This window comes from Oryctolagus cuniculus, chromosome 4 (assembly GCF_964237555.1).
Source record: "Oryctolagus cuniculus chromosome 4, mOryCun1.1, whole genome shotgun sequence".
Classification (NCBI taxonomy): domain Eukaryota; kingdom Metazoa; phylum Chordata; class Mammalia; order Lagomorpha; family Leporidae; genus Oryctolagus; species Oryctolagus cuniculus.
The window spans coordinates 84184574-84202483 of NC_091435.1; the positions used below are offsets into that span (position 1 = coordinate 84184574).

The 17910-nt window shown below is 41.5% G+C and overlaps 1 protein-coding gene across 10 annotated transcripts in view; it reads left to right on the plus strand.

Moving 5' to 3' along the window:
* Positions 1 to 17910, plus strand: part of ACAP2 (ArfGAP with coiled-coil, ankyrin repeat and PH domains 2) — a 156956-nt gene that overhangs the window by 31473 nt on the left and 107573 nt on the right.

Below are 17910 nucleotides of genomic sequence, written 5' to 3' on the forward strand. Positions count from 1 at the left end.
GCGTAGTCTTTATTGTCTGAGTATCCCTAATTGGAAAATCCAAAATCAAAACTGTTTGAACATGATCTTTCAGCTTTTGGAGCATTTTGGGCTTCAGATTTTTGGATTAGGGATGTTCAACCTGTACATGTGCCTTACTCTTTTAAATAACCCTGTAATAATGAAATTGGATTAACAATTCCATGATGGCTTTTGAAATTTTTTAGTTTACCTTTTTGTGAGCTTCCCTCTATTCTCTTGGTGCCTTGTCACATCTGTAGCATAAATACCTCAAAGGGTCATAATAATTTGAGTCAGAGAGGATGTACACTTAAAATTTTATATGTTGCTAAATTTGCTTCCATAAGAATAAAGTTGAAGAGGAGCTAATCCAACCAAATATTAGTACTTTACTTTTAGGTCATCTTAAATATTTTTACTTAAAAATATTTTGATTTTATTATTTTTAAAGACTTATTCATTTTATTATTCATAAGGCAGAGTTACATGGAGAGAGTTAGACACAGGGGTGGGGGGGGAGAGAGAGAGAGAGAGAGAGAGAGAGAGAGATGGATTTTCCATTCATTGGTTCATTCCCCAAATGCTTACAAAGGCTTCGACTGGTAAGGCTGAAGCCAGCAGCTGGGACTCATTCCAGATCTCATTTGAGTGGCAGGTACCCAATCACTTGAGCTGTCACTTAACTGCCTCTCAGAGTTTTGATTAGCAGGAAGCTGGAATAGGGATTCAATCCCGAGTACTCCGATGTGATATACAGGTGTCTTAATCACTAGGCCAAAGCCTACTCTTTTATTTTTAAATAGAGTTACATGTTAGTCAGCTTTTTGTCACAGTAACTAAATACCTAAAGCAACTAGCTTATTAATAAGAGCCAAGTTTGATTAGCTCACAATTTTGGAGTTTCAACTTGAAGATTGGATGGTCTCATTTAACTGGCATCTTGGGAGGGAAGAGGAATGGATACAGGGGAAGGATCATATGGTGATCCAGGAAGCCGAACAGCTGGGCCCAACCAACAGGTGGGCTTTAAAAACGAGCCTTATCATGAGAATTACTTCTGAGGGCTGGTCTTCAGTGACCTAAGGCCCACCTCCTAAACCCCTTAATTGGATTAAGTTTCTGCTCTCTTAATATCATTAATTTATGACTTGGGGGCTTAATTATCTACATGCATTTGGGAGCCAAATCTGTGTAAACCATAACAAGTTTAAAACTAGAAATGGATGTTTAATTTTGTTAAGTGCTTTTTATTATCTGAGACAATCATATTGCTATTCATCTTTGATTTATTACCATAGCAAATTATAGACTTCCTAATATTTACCTATTGTTACACTCCTAATATTTTCATTTGGTCATAATTTTTAAAAATATTTATTTATTTGAAAGGCAGAGAGAGAGAGAGAGAGATATTGATCCTGCATTTGTTGGTTCACTCCTCAAATGGCTGCAGTGGCCAGGTGGAAGCCAGGAGCGTTATCCAGGTCTCCCACGTTGGTACATGGGCCCAATTACTTGGGCGGCTTTGGCTGCTTTCCCAGTTACATTAGTAGGGAGCTGAATTGGAAGTAGAACAGACAGGACATTAGCTGGTGCCCATATAGGGTGCCTTTATTGCAAACAGCAGCTTAATCTGATAAACCACAATGCTATCCATTCATTTGGTCATAATTTTTAAAAACATAGCATATTTGTTAATATTTTATTTACATTACTTTATATTAGTAAAATTATAATGAGCTTGTTGTTGTTAAACTTTGGTACTAGTTCTATATATTGACTTAAAAATGGTGGGAAAAGCTGTCCAGTTCTTTCTTCATGCTCAGGTATAATTTTTTTTTTTTTTTTTGACAGGCAGAGTGGACAGTGAGAGAGAGAGACAGAGAGAAAGGTGTTCCTTTGCCGTTGGTTCACCCTCCAATGGCCGCCGTGGCCGGCGCGCTGCGGCCGGCGCACCGCGCTGATCCGATGGCAGGAGCCAGGAGCCAGGTGCTTCTCCTGGTCTCCCATGGGGTGCAGGGCCCAAGCACCTGGGCCATCCTCCACTGCCCTCCCTGGCCACAGCAGAGAGCTGGCTTGGAAGAGGGGCAACCGGGACAGAATCCGGCGCCCCAACCGGGACTAGAACCCGGTGTGCCGGCGCCGCTAGGTGGAGGATTAGCCTAGTGAGCTGCGGCGCCGGCCGCTCAGGTATAATTTGACCTTGAAATTATTTATTCTGGAAGTCTGTATAATTTTTTTTTTTTTATTTTTGACAGGCAGAGTGGACAGTGAGAGAGAGAGACAGAGAGAGAAAGGTCTTCCTTTGCCGTTGGTTCACCCTCCAATGGCCGCCGCTGCAGCCGGCGCACCGCGCTGATCCGATGGCAGGAGCCAGGAGCCAGGTGCTTTTCCTGGTCTCCCATGGGGTGCAGGGCCCAAGCACCTGGGCCATCCTCCACTGCACTCCCTGGCCATAGCAGAGAGCTGGCCTGGAAGAGGGGCAACCGGGACAGAATCCGGCGCCCCGACCGGGACTAGAACCCCGTGTGCCGGCGCCGCAAGGTGGAGGATTAGCCTAGTGAGCCACGGCGCCGGCGAAGTCTGTATAATTTAACATGACCTTTCTGACTCTACCTTTCTTTGGTAATTTGTCTTACAGAAAATATAACTGCTGTGGGTTGAATTGTGTCTCTCATAAAGACATGCTGAAGTCCTAACCCCTGGTATCTCACAATATGACTTTATTTGGAATAGAGTCATAGCAAATACAGTTAGTTAAGATGAGGTCTTATGGGGCTGGCACTGTGGTGTAGTAGGCTAAGCCTGTGCCTGTGGGTGCTGGCATCCTGTGTGACCACTGGTTTATGTCCCAGCTGCTCTGCTTTATGATCCAGCTCTCTGCTTATGGCCTGGGAAAGCAGTGGAAGATGGCCCAAGTGCTTGGGCTTCTGGGAGACCCAGAAGAAGCTCCTGGCTTCAGACTGGCCCAGCTCTGGCCATTACGGCCATTTGGGGAGTAACTAGCAGATGGAAGTCTTTCCCTCTCTCTGTCTGTAATTGTAGCTCCCAAAAATAAAATATTAAAAAAAAAGATGAGGTCATACAAGAGTAGGATGGGCCATTAGTCTCCAGACTGGTGTCCCTGTAAGTAGAGGGACAAAAATGTGAAAACAGACACATAGGGGAAAGGCAGAGATTGAAGTGATGCAGTGGCAAACCAAAGAATGCCAAGGGTTGATGACTACTGCTAAAAGTAAGGAGGAAGAATCTTCCCTTATGGGTCTCATTGGTCTCATGTCTCTACCAACATCTTAATTTTAGATTGATAGCCTCTAGAATTGTGTGAGAATAAATTTCTATTGTTCTAAGCCACTCAGTTTGTGGTAATTTATTATGAAAACCCTAGAACACTAGTATATTTTTCATTTATACTTTCAGATTTGTACAGTATAGAGTTGTGTAAACTATTGTGTATTTATTGTCTTCATTTTTAATTTTGTAAATTGATGCTTCCTTCATTTTGTTAATATGGTATCTTAAGATATTTACTTTTTAGTGTACCTAGAATTTTTTTAAAAAAGATTTATTTTATTTATTTGAAAGGCAGAGTTATAAAGAGAGGTAGAGATAAAAAGATCTTCCATCCGCTGGTTCACTACCCAAATTGCTGCAATGGCCTGGATTGGGCTGGGGCAAAGCCATGAGCCAGGAGCCTCCTCCCGATATCCCATGTGGAAGTAGGGGCCCAAGCACCCAGGCCATTCTCCACTGCTTTCCCAGGCACACTAACAGGGAGCTGGATGGAAGGTGGAGCAAAATGGGACATGAACCAGCACCCCTATGAGATGCCGGCATTGCAGGTGCCAGCTTAACCTACTATGCCACAATGCCAGCCTGTACATAAAATATTTATTACTTACCTACCTAAATCAGTTAATTAATTTCAGTTTTGAAAAAAAATTATTTTATTTATTTGGAAAGGCAAAGAGAGAGAGAGAGAGAGAGAGAAAGAGAAAGAGAAAGAGAAAGAGAAAGAGAAAGAGAAAGAGAAAGAGATTTCCCATATACTTGATCACTCCCCAGTTGCTTGCAACAGCTGTTGCTGGGCCCGGCTGAAACCAGGAGCTGGGAACTTCATTCACGTCTCCAAGTGGGTAGCTGGGACTCAAGTACTTGAGCCAACATCTGGTGGCTCCCAGGCACATTAGCAGGAAGCTAGACATAGAAGGCAGAAGTGGGTCTGGATCTTAGGCAGTCCAGTATGGGATGTGGGTGTTCCAGGATCAGGATTGACCCTGCTGTTTTGTCCGTCTCAGCCCAACATTGTTTAGGAGGGAACTTAAAAATTTCTGTATTGGGGGCTGGTGTTGGTGGTGTAGTGGATTAAGGCACTGCCTGCATCCCATATTGGCACAGGTTCGAGTCCCCGTTGCACCTCTTCCTATCCAACTCCCTGCTAACACTCCTGGAAGAAGCAGCAGAGGTGGCCTATGTCGTTGAGCCCAAGCATCCATGTGGAAGGCCCAGATGAGGTCTCCTGGCTCTTGGCTTCAACCTGGCCCAACCCCAGCCGTTGTGCCAGTTGGGGAGTGAACCAGAGGATGGAGGATCTCCCTGTCTTCCCTGTTTACCATCCCCCACCCCCCAACACTCTACCTTTGGATGGATAAATACGTCTTCAGAAAACAAATTTTAAACTAAGTAAAGAATGTTCTTTGATCACAGTGGAAGTGAATTACAGATTGGTTGCGGAAAGATACCTGGAAAGACTCAAATATATGTTCACAGAAGAAATCACTAGTGAAATTAGAGAATATCTTGAATTAAATGACAGTGACAACACAATGTATCAGAATTTGTGGTAAAGCAGTCCTTGGGGAAGATTTACAGCACTAGGGTCTCAAATTAGTGACCTGAACTTAGGAAACTAGAAAAAGGAGAATCAAATAAACCCAAAGGAAGCAGAAGAAAAGAAATAATAAAGCTTAAGGTTTAAATTAGTAAAGTAGAAGAAAGAAAAGCATTACAGAAAATAAGTGAAACTTCAAACAGAATTTGAGAAAAACAGTAAACTGAGAAACTCCTAATGACAGGGATTGGGGAAAAAAAAACAGAAAAGAAATACATTATCAATATCATGAATGAAATAAGTGATATCAGTACAGATTTTTACAAATGTTAGCAAGTTAATAAGGTGATATTTTGAAGAACTTTATACTTTAAGTTTGACAGCCTTTCAAAGTATTTTATTTGAAAGAGAGAGAGATCTGCCATCTACTGGTTCACTTCCCAAATGGCTGCATTGGCCAGAGCTGGGCCAGACCGAAGCCAGGAGCCAGGATCTTCCACTGGATCTCCCATGTGGGTGCAGGGGCCCAAGCACTTGAGCCACTCTCTGAGGTTTTCCCAGGCACATTAGCAGGGAGCTGGATCAGAAGTAGAATAGTCAGGAATTGAACCAGCATCCCATATGGCACTGCAGACCACTGCTTAACCTGCTGTGTCACAGCACTGGCTACTCAAAGTCTTACTTACTGATTTGAAAGGCAGAACGACAGGAAAATACAGAGGGAGAGATAGAGAGGGAGAGAGAGAGGGGGGGGGGAGGGCGAGAAGGGGAGAGGGAGAGGGAAACAGTATTTTTCCCAAAATGTATTTATTTTGAAAGTTAGAGTTACATGGGTGTGGGGAGCAGAGGGGAGAGAGAGGGAGAGGGAGAGGGAGACGACGGAGATGGAGAGATCTTCCATTTGCTGATTCACTGCAGATACCTACAACAACCAGGGCTGGGCTAGGCCAAACCTAGGAGCCAGGAATTCATTCTGAGTTTCCCATGTTAGGGGCAGGAACTCAAGTACTTGGATCATCATCTGTAGCCTCCTAGGTACATTAGTTGGAAGCTGGAGTCGAAGTGGAGGTTGGATTCCTTCCCAGGCATTCTGATATAGGATGCAGGTGTCCAAAGCTGTGGTTTACTTAGGCCGTTTGATAGCTTATCTGAAACTAAAATGTTGCATGAAAGATACAAATTATGAAAGCTTACTCGTGAAGGGATAGATCTCAACAGTAGTTCTATATCTATTTCCTTTTTTTTTTTTTTTCAAAGATTTATTTACTTATTATTTGAAAGGCAGAGTTAGAGAGGCAGAGAAAGAGAGAGAGAGAGAGAGAAAGGTCTTCCATCCGCTGGTTCACTCCCTAAATGGCCGCAATGGCCGGAGCTGGGTCAATCTGAAACCAAGAGCCAGCTTCTTCCGGGTCTCCCACACAGGTGCAGGGGTCCAAGGCCTTGGGCCATCCTCCACTGCTTTCCCAGGCCATAGCAGAGAGCTGGATTGGAAGTGGAGCAGCTGGGACTACTCGAACTGGTGCCCATAGGAGATGCTGGCACTGCAAGTAGCACTTTACCACTATGCCACAGCGCCAACTCATATCTATTTTAAAAATTGTATTTATAATTAAAAATTGGGGTGGGTATTGTATACCAGGTTAAACCTCTGCTTGAGACTCCCACATTCTGTATCAGTCCCAGCACCCTGCTTCAATCCGGTTCCATGCTGATATGCCTGGGAAACAGCAGATGGGCTCCTGCTATACGTGTCAGAGACCTGGATGGAATTCCTGGCTCTGGGCATCAGCTTTTGCAGCCATTTGAGGAGTCAACCAGCTCATGGAAGATTCCTGTCTGCTGGCCTGTCACTATGCTTTTCAAATAATGGAGCTAATGTAATACCTAACAGTGAGAAATTAAGTGCTTTGTTCCTAAAATGAGGAAGAACACAAGAATGTCTGCTGTTACCACAGTATTCAACATTGTATTGGAAATTAAAGCTGATAACAGCAGCAAAAAACAAATGAAAGACAAACAAACAAACAAAACCCACAGCACTCAGATTGCAAATGAAGAAGTGGAACTTTCTGTTGGCAGATGACATCATCTCTGTAGAAAGTTGATGGAATCTATAAAAAACAGAAACAGAAACCACCCTTGAAAGTGTTATATGAATTTAGCAGTTTTGTAGGACAGAAGGACAGTATAGTAAAATTATTTGCATTTCCATACATCAAGTAATAAGAAATTGATTATTAGAATTTCCTTTTACATATTAGCATTGAAAATTTAAAAGACAAAAAAGATGTGCAAGATCTCCAAACTAAAAGCTATAAAACAATGCTGAGAAAAGTTAAAGACCTAATAGAAGGAGAGAGAGATCATGTTTCTGGGTTGTAAGACTCAACATTATTAATTTAGCCCAACAATTTTTCCCACATTGAGTATATATATATGTGTGTGTGTGTGTGTGTGTGTGTGTGTGTGTGTATCTAGTAAAGGATTTATTTCTAGAATATTCAAAGAACATTTGAAACTCAATAGGAAGGCAGTATAGTAATAAAATGAACAATTATTTGAACAGAACGCTTCACCAAAGATGTAAGACTGGCAAATAAACATATGAAAACATATTCAACTTACTTAGTTGTTAGGGACATGCAAATTCTAACCACTCTGAGATGCCACTACACACCTAATAGAAAAGCCAAATGAAACAAATTGACTATGCCAAGTGTTGGTAATCATGCAGAGCAACTAAAATTCTCACTAGTGGATATGTACAAAATGAATGTGGAAAACAGTTGGTAGTTTTTTGAAAAGTTAAAAATTACAGTGAAGTGAGGCTGGTGCTGTGGCATGACAGATAAGGCAGTGCTGGCATCCCATATGGGCACCGGTGCTAGTCCTAGCTGCTCCACTTCTGATCCAGCTCTCTGCTATGGCCTGGGAAAGCAGTAGAGGATGGCCCAAGTCCTTGGTCCCTGTACCCGCATAGGAGACCCAGAAGAGGCTCCTGGCTTTGGATCGGCACAGCTCCGGCCATCGCAGCCATCTGGGGAGTGAACCAGCGGATGGAAGACCTGTCTTTGTCTCTGTCTCTCTCTCTGCCCTTGCCTCTCTGTAACTGCCTTTCAAAGAAATAAATAAATCTTTAAAAAAAATACAGTGAGGTGATGCAGCCCTTCTATTCCTAGGTATTTACTCATGAGAATTGACCATTAATCCATGCAAACATTGTACAAGGATGTTTTCTAGCAGCTCTTTCTGTAATAACTAAAAACTGTGATGAACTCTAACAACAAATGAATAAGAAACTGAAAGTTTTTTCATACTATTTGTTGAACTCTTTACTAAGAATAGAGTTAATCTTATGTGTCTAACGTTCATTGAAACTAGATCTTATTAAAAAATTAGAATGGGGGCTGGTGCTGTGGCTCACTTGGTTAATCCTCCGCCTGTGGCGCCGGCATCCCATATGGGCTCCGGGTTCTAGTCCCAGCTGCTCCTCTTCCAGTCCAGCTCTCTGCTGTGGCCCGGGAAGGCAGTGGAAGATGGCCCAAGTGCTTGGGCCCTGCACCTGCATGGGAGACCAGGAGGAAGCACCTGGCTCCTTGCTTCGGATTGGCTCAGCTCCAGCCGAAGCGGCCATTTTGGGGGTGAACCAACGGAAGGAAGACCTTTCTCTCTGTCTCTCTCTCTCTCTCACTGTCTAACTCTATCTGTTAAAAAAAAATTAGAATGTAACTAGGAGAGGGAGGAGGTAGAAGGGTGGGAGGGTGGAAGAATCACTGTGTTCCTAAAGTTGTATTTATTAAATGCATGAAGTTTGTATGCCTTAAATAAAAGGTTTCTGGGGAAAAAAAACTCACAGAATTGTGCAGAATTAGTAGTGAACCTTCAATATACTATAGACTAATTTAAAAAAAAGATTGTGATCATAAAAAAATCCAGTTAAATGTGTGTAGGCATTTTCTTTTGTTGGAAAGACTTTGAAAGTTCAAACATCAAAGCAAATAATCAGTATTAAAATGTTTTGTTCATATTGAGACATTGTGTATGCAAAATGCCTTAATTATTACTAAGCCAATGTATTATGATATCAATATCTGTTTTTAAAAATTAAAACCAACCATGCTTCTAGCATGATAAAATCCTGAAATTAAATCAGGGGTTTGCATTCACATTGCTGTTGTTCAGATATATTCCGCATAATTTTTAAAACTCGAGAACATTTTTAGTATCTGATTTTTTTTTACCAAAATCATGCCATTTATGTATGTATTATCCCTATATAAAGAAAAAAGATAAATATGTGCTTATATGAATGACTGGGAATGTCCATGGAGTTAGCTAACTTATATTCAGTTTTTATTGTATATAAATTTCTAATGCTTTGCATTTCTGTATCATTTTAACTTCCTTCATTTAAATAAATTCACTAAATATTTCTAAAAAGATTATTAAGAAACCGGATAGATCCTTAAAATAGAATAATATTCAGTTAAAATAATTAGCATTGTAGCATGTGAATGAATTTTAAAATAGTATTCTGAGTAAAAGAACCAAGAGCAAAAGGATTGTTTATCTATAACATTCTTGGACATTTAAATTAATATGTGGTGACAGAAAATGCCTGGGGAGTTGTATGGATGGTAGGTGGAGATTACAAAAGGGTTCTTTACCACCCAAATGCCCACAACAGCTGGGGCTGGGCCAGCTAGGAGTCAGGAACTCAATCTAAGTCCCCCATATGTGTGGTGGAGACCCATGGGCCATCATGGACTACCTCCCAGTTGTTCCTTAACACGAAGCTGGAATTGGGAGTTGAGCCAGGACTTGAACCCATCTGAAGTAGCATTGTAATTACTAGGCCAGATAACCATCCCTATCTTTCAGTACTTTAGTGGAATTGATTTGTTTTCTGTTTTCATTTTTTTAAAGAATCATTTTATTTATTTGAAAGTCAGAGTTGCACACAGAGAGAGAAGGAGAGGCAGAGAGAGAGAGAAAGGTCTTCCATCCCACTGGTTCACCCCCCAAATGACCACAACGGCCAGAGCTGAGCTGATCTGAAGCCAGGAGCCAGGAGCTTCCTCCAGGTCTCCTACGCGGGTGCAGGGGCCCAAGGAGTGGGGCCATCTTCTATTGCTTTTCCAGGCCATAGCAGAGAGCTGGACAGGAAGAGGAGCAGCCAGGACTCGAACTGGCACCCATGTGGGATGCTGGCACTTTAACCCGCTGTGCCACAGCACTGGCCCCTTCATTTTATTTTTAAAAAGTTTATTGAAATTAAGTAAATCCTCATAGTATTTTCATGATTTTTTCCCCAAAGATTTATTACTTGAAAAGCAGAGTTACAGGGTGGGAGGCGGGGGAGGAGAGGGAGAGAAAGAAAGAGATCTTCCATTCACTGGTTTACTCCCCAAATGGCCACACTGGCTGGGGCTGGGCCAGGCCAAGGCCAGGATCCTGGAGTTCCATCCAGCTCTTCCATATGGGTAGTAGAGACCCAAGCAGTGAGACTAACCATATTCATTTTAAAAACTTTATAAGATTCAACTGTATGTATGCATGTACTACATTTTGTTTATCTACTTTTCTGTTGATGAACACTTGGGTTGCTTTCATGTTTTATCTATTGTGAATAATGCTGTTAGCAACATGGATATGCAATTATCTCTTTGCGACCCTGCTTTCAATCCCTTAGAGTATATGCTCAAAAGCAGAACTCCTGGATCACATAGCAGTTTTATTACTAGTTTTGTTAAAGACCAACCATTTTTCACAGCAGTAATGACATTTTACATTCCCACCAATAGTATGTGGTATTCCATTGTCTCCACATCTTTGTCGACACTTTTAATTTTTTGTTAGTAACCATCCTAATGTATATGATGTGATTTTTGTGGTTCGTTCTTGCTGATGTAACAAAAAATGACAGACTGGGTAATTTATAAATGGTAGAAATGTATTTCTCAGAGTTCTACAGCTGGGAAGTCTAAGAAAGTATCAGAAGGTTCAATGTCTGAAGAGAGCTGGCTTTCTATATCACCCAAATGACACCTTGCTGCTGTGTCCTTGTATTTCTTTTATAAGAACATTAAGAACATTAATCCATTCACGAAGGAATCACCTCTTAAAAGGCCCTACCTCAATGACGATTAAGTTTCAACCTGAATTTTAGAGGGGCACAAACATTCAAACCATAACAGATTTGAATATCTGATATCTGATAGTTTTGATTTGGAGATCCCTAATAATTAGTGACTCTGGGCATCTTTTCATGTTCATATTGGCCTTTTGTGTATCATCTTTGGAGAAATGTCTGTTGGAGTTCTTTGCCCATTTGTGAATCAGATTATAATTATTATTGAGTTTTAGGAGTTCTTTGTATTTTGGACTTAATTTCTTATTAAAGATATGACTTGCAGATATTTTCTCCCATTCTGTCAATTACCCTTTTATTCTGTGTCTTTTGATGTATAAACATTTTTAGTTTTCATAAAGTGCAGTTTGTTCTGTTGCCTGTGCCTTGAGAATCATCTAAGAAATCATTGCCAAATGCAATGTCATGAAGCTTTTGCCCTGTGTTTTCTTCTAAGTTTTATAGTTTTAGTTCATATATTTAGGTTATGTATCCTTTTTGTGTTAATTTTGGTCTGTGGTTTTAGGTAAGGGTTCACCTTCTTTCTTTTGTATATGGATATCCAGTTTTTCTAGCTCCATTTTTTGAAAAGATGGTATTTTCCCACTGAATGGTAATGGGCATCCTTGCCAATCATGCCAGGGGCAGGCATCTCACTTAGCTTTTAATATGTCACTTGGGAGCCGCTTTTGTGGTGCAGTGGTTTAAGCTTCTGCTTGTGATACCAGCAACCCATATTTGAGTGCCTGTTAGAGTCCTGGTACCTGGGAGACCTGGATGGAGCTCCTGGCTCCTGACTTCACTCCCATTGGGTGGCAGGAGCCCAGGTGCTTGGGTCATCTTCTGCTGCCTTCCCAGGCACAATAGCAGGGAGCTGGATTGGAAGTAGAGGAACTGGGACTTGAATCAGTACCTGATGTGGGATGCTGGTGTCATAATTTGAAGCTTAACACACTGTGTGACAGTGCAGGTCCCTATGTATTTTTTTTAGTGTATTGTAATTTTAAAGAACAACGTAATTTAAGATTTTATTTATTTATTCCGGAGACAAACACACAAACACACACATGTACACACACAGCTCCCATATGTTGGCTTCCTCACCAATGCATGAAACAGCTAGGAGACTGAAGCTGGGAGCTGGGAACGTGGTTCAGGTCTCTCCTCTGGGTGGCAGGAACCCAGTTACTTTTGCTATCACCATTGTCTTTCAGGGTCCACATTAGTAGGAAGCTGGAATTAGAGCCAGAAATTGAACCTAGATCCTCTGATGTCGGCTGTAAGTGTGTTAATCAGCAGCTTAACCACTAGACCAAATGCCTGTACCTTAAAATAAAATAATTTTTATGGCTCTTGATACTTACTGCTAAATTGATAGGACCTTTATTATTTTTAAAATCCATTTGAAAGGTAGAGTGACAGAGATTAAGTGGCATAGAGAGCATTCCTTCATCTGCTAAATCACCCCCCAAATGGCTGCCATGGCTGGGGTGGGCCAGGTTAAAACCAGGAGTGGGGAACTCAATCCAGGTCTCCCATGTAGGTGTTATGATTTGGCTGCATTTTCCAAGTATACTCATCTCTGTGATGGTTTTACTTCGGATACTGTATATTGACCAGAGAACTTGAAGGGAAAAAAAGAGTTACATGTTTCTTTAGCCATTTTTTAAAAAATTATCTTTTCTCTTACAAGTGGAAAGATGATGTTTCCTTTATATATAAAAGACACAAAAGGGGCTGGCTCTGTGGCTCAGTGGGTTAATGCCCTGGCCTGAAGCGCTGGCATCCCATATGGGCACTGGTTCTAGTCCCGGCTGCTCCTCTTCCGATCCAGCTCTCTGCTGTGGCTTGTGATAGCAGTGAAGGATGGCCCAAGTCCTTGGGTCCCTACATCCACGTATGAGACCTGGAGGAGGCTCCTGGCTCCTGACTTTGGATCGGCGCAGTTCCTGCTGTTGTGGCCATCTGGGGAGTGAACCAGCGGATGGAGGACCTCAAAAATAAATAAATAAATAAATGAAAGATACAATAAAGCTTGCTCAGAAGGATACAAGAGTAGATGGAAAATAATTTTTTTCTTTCAAAGTGTTGAGCTGAGCAAAAAACAAAAAAACCCAACTCACTATTTTTATCCATATTCAGATTCCTTGCCTTTTGTTTTGATGTGAGACAAGGATATTTTTATTTATTTGAAAGGCAGAGAAAGAGGGAAAAATGAGAGGGAGGGAGGGAAAGATCTAGAGAGAGAGAGATTGAGAGATCCTTCATCTCTCTAGTGGTTTATTCTCCAAATGGATTCAACAGCCACGACTGGGACAGGCTAAAGCCAGGAACCTGGAACTACATAAGGGTCTGCATGTGGGTGGAGTACTTGGCCCATTTTCCGTCATCTTCCCAGGTGAATTAGCAGGGATCTGGATTGGAAGTGGAGCAGCTGGGACTCAAACTGGCACTTATGTGGGTTGCTGTTGTTTTGGGTGGCAGACCAACCCACTGCCCCCATACCTGGCCTTTTAAGAAATTCACAGACTTTTTGAGAGAGAAGAATGAAATTTGTTAATATAAAACCTACTCAAAGTTTCTATGACTTAGTCTTGGGTTTTTTGTTCTTTTCTTTTTTTTCTCTTAATTCTGTTGAAAACATAAATGAAGGCCTGGAGGAAATCTTGCTTGGGAGAAGAGAATAAAATCCAGCTTCTAGCTTTCCTTTGCATGCTTATTTCAGAACAATAGAAAACAATATTAAAGTTGTTTTATTCTGTTTCTTTCTTTATGTAAGTAAAACAACTGAGGTTGAGAGAAATATAATGATTTTAGTTAATAGAGTTAGACTAAAATTTTGGTTTCCAGTTCTGATTTGTTTTACAAAACCCTCTTCTCTTTCCCATTTCAGGACTGAATTTCTCATAGATCTGGGTAGATTTGCTTCGTAGAACAATCTGAGCAAAAGCAGAAAGTACAATATTTCAGAGATAATATCTGGAAAAGAAAGACCTTTTAATTCCACACATTGAAACTTCTGAAAGAAATAAAGGCAGAGGCTTATATAAAGATAGCTTATTGTTATGCACTCAGGACTTTAATTTTCTTTCATACTGATTATAGTATTGGTTCTCCTCTTATATGAGTTGCATAAAACATAAGCTTGAAAAGCAAGTGGATATTCAAATGCTATTGTATCAGATTATGTAGTCCTCCAGCCTAAATTGAAGTTAAGAAGTTAGGGGAAGATTCCAGTGTGTGTTTGACATATGATTTTTGTAAGGAAGCAAGAGTGTTAAAGTGTTTTCAGTTGAAATAAATTAGATTTTTTGTTTCATTTGCTGATCACAAGCATTGTTATAACTTTTTGCTTCTTTTTCAAGCTATTTCACATTCTTCTTGGAAATATGTAATAACCTAGTTTTATTATTTCTTTCATTCCACTTAGACCCCCAAAATGAAAACAAAAACAGATTGTGTGTTTTCAACACTATAAATATAATGATTATAAGTAATCATAATTGATGTTTGGTGATTGTTTACTTTGTATCAGACACAGGTTTTCACATGCATATCAAAATTTAATTGGCATGCATTTCTATGGGAGAGACTGTTATCTTCATTTTATGCATGCAATTTAAACTCAACTTGTTCAGTCATTTCACAGCTAGTAAGATGTAGGGCTTCAAAAATGGACAGCTATTTTTATATTTTATTTTTAAATTTAAAAATGATTATTTACTTGAAAGGTAGTTACACACACACATACGGGGGGGGGGGGGGAGGGAGAGGGAGGGAGAATGAATCTTTGCTGAATCCAGGTTGAAGGCCAGGAACTCCATCCTGGTATTCCAAAGTGGTTAGCAGCAGCCCAAGCACTTGGGCCACATTCTGCTGCCTTACCAGATATATTAGCAGGAGCTGTATTGTAGCTGGGACTTGAACCAATGCTCATATGGGATGCTGGTGTTGCTGGAGGCTGCTTAACCCATTGCATCACAACACTTGCCCCTAAATGTTAGTTTTTTTAAATTTTTTCATTTTTTTTGAGAGAGGAAATGAGAACTTCCATCTAATGATTCACTTCCCAAATGCCCAGAACAGCCAAGACTGGGCCAGGCCAAAGCTAGGAGCCCGGAACTCCATATAGGTCTTCCATGTTGGTTGTAGGGACCTAGGTGTTTGAGCCATCACCTGCTGCCTCCCAAGGTGTGTGTTAGCAGGAAGCTGGATCAGAAGCGGAGGAGCTTGCACTAAAAGCGGACACTCTGAGATGGAATACCTGTGTCCCAGGTGGTAGCTTAATTGCTGTGCCAAACACCTGCCACTGGGCATTTATTTTTTTTTAAACTGCATTCCACTGTTTCTCAACATTTAAGGTATTACAGTGACTTAATAGAAGGAAACCAGAACTTACCAAACAAAATAAAGGATGACCATTCATATTACAAAGTAATTTAATGAGGGATTGCTTTTGTAAGACACATTTCTAGGGTGTCTTCTCTTTGTTTTCTTGTCAAAACCCAGAAAGAGCTGTCTCAATAGTGTGGGAATCTTTTACCATCTTTTTGTTTAGTTGAGGGCTATCCTTGGGTCAGTGGACTAACCATGAGCCAGCCAGTATCTTTTCTTTTTTTTTTTGACAGGCATAGTGGACAGTGAGAGAGAGACAGAGAGAAAGGTTTTCCTTTTGCCGTTGGTTCACCCTCCAATGGCCGCCGCGGCCGGCGCGCTGCGGCCGGCGCACCGCGCTGGTCCGATGGCAGGAGCCAGGAGCCAGGTGCTTCTCCTGGTCTCCCATGGGGTGCAGGGCCCAAGCACCTGGGCCATCCTCCACTGCCCTCCCTGGCCACAGCAGAGAGCTGGCCTGGAAGAGGGGCAACCGGGACAGAATCCGGCGCCCCAACCGGGACTAGAACCCGGTGTGCCGGCGCCACTAGGCGGAGGATTAGCCTAGTGAGCCGCGGCGCCGGCTGACCAGTATCTTTTCTTCGCAAAGAGTAGTTTGGCATTGCCTAAGATGAGTAAGACTGTTGAGGTGAAAGAGGAAGTTGGTTGGGGATATTAGGTACCATGATAAACATATACAGGCAACTCTTCTGAATATTCTACTGATATGCCGTTTTTAGGAATATATTAATTATAGGAAGCAGGGACTAAAAGTGTTAGTTTCAAAATTTCTTCATTATTTAAGTTTTTAAAATTATTCAAAAGGCAGAGTGACGGGGTGGGGGAGGTGGGAAGGAGGAGGCAGAGACACAGGGTAGGATGGGGAGGGAGAAATATCTTCCATTTTCTGGTTCCCCAAATGAGTGCAACAGCGGGGACTTGGCCAGATTGAAACAGAGAGCCAGGAACTCCATCTGGGTTTCCCATATGAAACTCAAGTACTTGGCCATCATCTGCTGCCTCCCATGCTCTTTAGTAGGAAGCTGGATTGGAGGTGGAGGCAGAACTCTCTCCCAGACACTCTTTTGGGATGTAGGTGCCCCAAGGGTGGTTTAACCCTCTGTGCTACAATGCTGACCTCTGTTCATTTATTATATTTTGAATATTTATCTATCTGTTAGTCTTAGTAGGTACTTAAGACATACAGCCTCAAATCCATGTTTAATTGTTTGAGGATATTTATGTGCTCATCAATGATCTTAAATATCCTGTTGTATTTTAGATTTTATCATCATGCAATCTAGGGAAAATAATTCTTCACACCTTCTTTCAAATAATTTTCTTTCTTTTTGAGATTTATTTATTTGAAAGGCAGAGTTACAGAGAGGCAGAGGCACGGAAAAAGAGGGGTGGGGGTAGAGAGGCCTTCCATCCACTGGTTCACTCCCCAGATGGCTGCAACTGCTGGAGCTGCACTGGTCAGGAGCCAGGAGCTACTTCCAGTTCTCTATGTGGGTACAGAGGCCCAAGGACTTGGGTCATCTTCTGCTGCCTTGCCAGGCCATAGCAGAGAGCTGGATGGGAAGTAGAGCAGCCAGCACTCAAACTGGCATTCATAGGGGATGCCGGTGCTACAGGTGGCCACAGCGCCGACCCCCAAATAATTTTCTTTTACAAAGAAAATGTGATGCTCATGTTACTTATACTATTCAGTTATTTTTATAGGTACTATTTTAAAAACAGTAGTTCAAAAAGTTTACTGTACCAGGTATATACGGTTATCTGGGTGGGGAGAGTTCCATTTTTGTGCTTTTCATAGCCCTTCATTTAATTCACAGCTGAAAATGATCACCACGTGATTGGAAATGTCTCAGTGTTTACACTTGCTGCTGGATATTTTTCAGTTTTGTGTTTTGAGATAACTTTTTTTTGAGTTGATTATAAAATACTGAAGTATGAACAGAGAAAAGAATGAAAGTAGTATTATTAAAGTGTCTTAAAAATTCTGGACTTATTCAGCTTCTTAGGGAACAGACAGCAATAACTAAATGTTAAGATTTATTTTTAACATGTATCATATATGAGAAATGGTTTTTATTCATGTTTTTCTATTTGTACTTGATATTCATTGGAACCAACAAACCTAGTAAAGCATACTGATTAGGGACTCTGGCATCTTATCTTATTGGGAAGTCTTAACCACTAGATCAAAGGCCTGCCTTTTTCATCTTTCTATAGTCCTCATTTTTTAAAATTAAGATTTTATTCATTTATTTGAGAGGTAGAGTTACAGACAGAGAGGGAGAGACAGAGAAAAGTCTTCTGTCCGCGGGTTCACTCCCCCAGATTGCTGCAACGGCCAGATCTGGGCCGATCTGAAGCCAGGAGCCAGGAACTTTTTCTGAGTCTCCCACGCGGGTGCAGGGCGCCATGTACTTGGGCCCTCCTCCACTGCTTTCCCAGGCACTTTAACAATGAGCTAGATCAGAACTAGAACAGCAGGAACACTAACCAGTGCCCATATGGGATGCTGGCATCGCAGGTGGTGGCTTAACCTGCTACCACATGCCAGTCTCGC